Genomic DNA, 4,581 nt, shown 5'->3' on the forward strand with positions numbered 1-4,581 from the left:
GGGGGGGAAATTGCGGTCCTTGAAGAAGGAGGCCACCTGGGTTGTACGTTTTTGGAACTGGTCCTCCTGGGAGCAGATGCGGCAGAGACGAAGGAATTGGGAGAATGGGATGGTGTTTTTACAGGGGGCAGGGTGGGAGGAGGTGAGGTCCAGGTAGCCGTGGGAGTCGGTCGGTTTGTAGTAGATGTCCGTGTTGACATTTTAAATGCAACCTATCAATGAGCCATTTGCTCAGCCATCTTATGCAATACACTCAATAGTCACATTGAAACCAAATAAAATATTCCAAAGTGATGAAGACAAATTGATACAAAAATAGCCAGGAATAACAGGAACGTCACAATAAAAACTCTAGCTATTAAGAGAGACTTCAAGCTCATCTTCTCTGAATCAGAACAAAGTCCCTAAAAAATTAAAATTAAGTCAGGGGACTGGAGTTGGTGAAATGTGGTGGTGGTGGGCTATGCTGCTGGTGAGGTGACATGTTCATATTTTATTGTCGTGCAATGGAACCATCAGCAGCAGGTGGCATTGGTGAGGGAGGGTGCTGAACAGGGAGTCTCAAGCAAACATGCCAGGACCTCCATCGATTGGTGTCAATGGTAAAGGAGGGTTGCTGGAGGAGTCAAAGTGACCTTCTCTGGAAAAAGAGTGGTTTTGAAGGAAGGAGGTCTTTGGGTAAAAGGAGCAAACAGACAAATAATTCCTCAACCTAACATAAACAACAGGCTTCATTCCATGTCAATACAATCAATTTTATTATAACACAATCGTTGCATTCCTGTGCAACACCACATTATAAGAAAATTGCACTTTAGAAACAGCATTAAAGTGTTGGAGCTGTAATCGCGTACATACATTTTAAAAGTCCGTGCTGTAGAAACAGCATCCGTAATTTATTAATCACGTTACAGTGAGTTTGCATTGACATGACGCGCATTGTAACAGCATGACCTACACTGTAAATGCTTCCTTAACATGTTTAGCTTTAATGTACCATCCTGCTTGCAATGACCTACACCAGTGGGATAAAAAAATCCCTTTCAGCATGATTTTTGGGCCTTCATGTGTTGAAATCTTATATTGTATCAGAGTTAAATCAGAACATTCCCTTGTTCCTTCACATTTCTGTAATTCCACTGCACTGTGCTCAGTTTTAGACAGTTACAGAATCTTAAGACTCAAATAAAAAATTCCTACAAGTATTTCCTTATTCTTGCTTGGATTCTGAAAGCAAGAGGAATATTGAAACAATAGGATTAAATCCAACAAGGAGTTCTATTGTATAAAATGCTTGATAATTGTCACATAATATCATTTAAACATCTATCAGTCATCAGGAAAAATACTAGAATCTGCTATGAAGGATGAGATGACTGAATACTTGGGAAAATAATTTCCTGATTAACATGGATTCATGGAAGAAAAGTTGTTTTCCAAACTTGATTGAGTTTTTTGAGGAAAGCAGAGTTGATAAGCAGAGATGAGTAATAAGGTCCCACAGAAGAGGTTCAGAAACACAATTAAAGTGAATGGAATTGGAGTTGACAAAGAGCAAAGAACAATACAGTGCTGGAACAGTCTCTTCAGCCCACCAAGACTGCATCAATTCCTAATCCTTATTTAGGCACTACGTATTTCCCATCTGTGGACAGAGAGATAGAGTTGGCTATAGTACCCGGACTGTGATTGTCATGTTTGTAAGGATTGAGCTCACAGACCTTGGGTGATGGAGATTGATGTCGGGGGAGAAGGACTAGTAAAACCTGACAGGGGAAGACTGCCAGGACCCCTCAGGGCTGGGCGAGGAGGCTAGACTTTGAGAGGTAGCCTGAATCATCACCTGAGCCATGTACTTGGATCCAGGAAATACATGTGAAGGAATTTACCTCCTGTCCTACAGATCCTTGCCTCAAGGAAACTGCCAAATTCCATGATGCTCAGGAATCATAGCAGACAGCTGTCACATTTCAATAACAGTGATGATAGGCTCAAACCCTTGTCATCAGATTTCAAATAACAACCCATTTTGTTGAATTGGGTTTGTCACTCACTCACTTCTGCATGTAACTCAGGTTGGAAATGGGGGAGTTGGGATCATGGAATGGATTTCTCACATCTTAATTCCTTTCATCCAACCCAAACCCAAGTGTGTTTTTTCAAGTAACTGCTAAATTACTTTGGTAAACCAAAGAGTCTAAACCAGAAAATATAAATAAGAAAAAATTAATTTATTGGATTTAACATATGAGAAGAAAGCAACGGGCGGCACGGTGGCACAGTGGTTAGCACTGCTGCCTCACAGCGCCAGAGACCCGGGTTCAATTCCCGCCTCAGGCGACTGACTGTGTGGGGTTTGCACGTTCTCCCCGTGTCTGCGTGGGTTTCCTCCGGATGCTCTGGTTTCCTCCCACAGTCCAAAGATGTGCAGGTCAGGTGAATTGGCCATGCTAAATTGCCCGTAGTGTTAGGTAAGGGGTAAATGTAGGGGTATGGGTAGGTTGCGCTTCGGCAGGGCGGTGTGGACTTGTTGGGCCGAAGGGCCTGTTTCCACTCTGTAATTAATCTAAAATAAAAGATGTTTTTATTCATTCAAAGGATGTGGGTATTGCCGGCTAAGCCAGCATCTATTGCCCAAGAACTGTACATTTGGTGTCACATGTAGGCCAACCCAGGCACGTTTCCTTCACTAGAAGACATTAGAGAACCAGATAGGCTTTACAATAATTGACAGTGGTTACACAGTCACCATTAGGTTAGATTTTTAATTCCAATTTTTAAATTGTTTTGAACTTCACCGTAGTTCATTGTGGGATTGAGTGCTAGCCCCAGATCAATAGCCTGGGGTTCTGGATTATTGGTCACTGTCTTTGCAGTACACCTCCACCTTCTCTAAAGGATGATTGGTGATAGAAGATGCAAGTAAAGAGATAAAAGAGATATATAAAAGAGTTTTTTTCTAAAGTCTCTGACAGAAATTAATTTCCAAATACATCACATTTCATACTTGGAAATTTACATTTTCAGGATAAAGAGAATGATTGATAGCAAACACAATATTAAAAATGCACTCATATCTGAATGCATCAGGGTGATCATTTTACTTTGGGTTTACTGGTTAACTTGTGGGTAAGTTCAGCAACTTCATGACCTGAGATGGATTTTAATGCTTTATCAATTGTTGAGGAATTCATATTACACAACTTGTGGAGACTTAATAATTACGCCAACTGAATTAGTGCTAAATACCATGCTTATTAATACGTCATCTTTGCCTACATTAAAAGTATGTACCGTAAATGAGACTTAATGATGCATCTATTCTCATAGACTGGCAGGATTGTACTATCAGTGGCGAAGCTATGGTTTATGTCACTGACTGCATTTAAAAATGTAATGTTACTTTTCTCATTGGCTGCAGTGGGAACTTTCTCTCCGAGCTGTAATATCAACCTGTCTGTTAGTTCTGTTGGGAGGCTTAATAGCAAGGCACCTAATCAGGTGCAGTTGGTGGGGGAGAGTGCATGGTGAAACCAGCAATAGATGTGTAAGGGGTGTGAGCACAATCTCATGCTGTGATAGAACTTGTCAAATGTGGAAAAATAAACGTAGGACTGTCATAGGACACCCCTTACACAAATCAGTGTTCTGACTTGAAAGGCCTCTTCCAAACTGGTGGTAATGATTCGGGCGGATAAAATGCACTTGTGCAATGCAACGTAATGATAGCCTTTAAATCTAATTTCATAATTGAACCAATGTAGTGTCTAAACTAACAAAAGGAACACTATTGCAGGACGAAATTACTGCAGATGCTGGAATCTGTACTGAAAACAACAAATGCTGGAGATTACAGTGGGTCAGACAGCATCCACGGAAAGACAGCAAGCTAACATTTCGAGTCTAGATGTTTCATCAGAGCCGAAACATTAGCTTGCTCTCTCTCCATGGCTGCTGTCTGACCAACTGTGATTGCCAGTATTTGTTGTTTTCAAAGCAAAACTATTCAGCATTGTGGGAATTGCTTTTAAGATGTGCAGTGGTTGAAGAGTCCAGGCTGCTAACTACCTTTCCAAAACCAATTGGAAGATATAGAGATTTAGTGAGGCTTTCCACACTCTCACTAGTTGATGAATGTTTTATTTGAAAGAATCATTGCCGTGGAAGATGATGCTTTAACCTTCAGTATTGCTGCAAAGAGTGACACATTATCAAAATGTTTCATCTTGCACTGATCACCACAAAAAATGCCAAATTTCAAACAATCACAACAATTTATGTTACATAAATAGAACATAGAACATAGAATATAGAACAGTACAGCACAGAACAGGCCCTTCAGCCCAGGATGTTGTGCCGACCATTGATCCTCATGTATGCACCCTCAAATGTTTGTGACCATATGTATGTCCAGCAGTCTCTTAAATGTCCCCAATGACCTTGCTTCCACAACTGCTGCTGGCAACGCATTCCATGCTCTCACAACTCTCTGTGTAAAGAACCCGCCTCTGACATTCCCTCTATACTTTCCTCCAACCAGCTGAAAACTATGACCCCTCGTGTTAGCCATTTCTGCCCTGG

The sequence above is a fragment of the Chiloscyllium plagiosum genome, chromosome 12, assembly GCF_004010195.1.
Source record: "Chiloscyllium plagiosum isolate BGI_BamShark_2017 chromosome 12, ASM401019v2, whole genome shotgun sequence".
NCBI lineage: Eukaryota > Metazoa > Chordata > Chondrichthyes > Orectolobiformes > Hemiscylliidae > Chiloscyllium > Chiloscyllium plagiosum.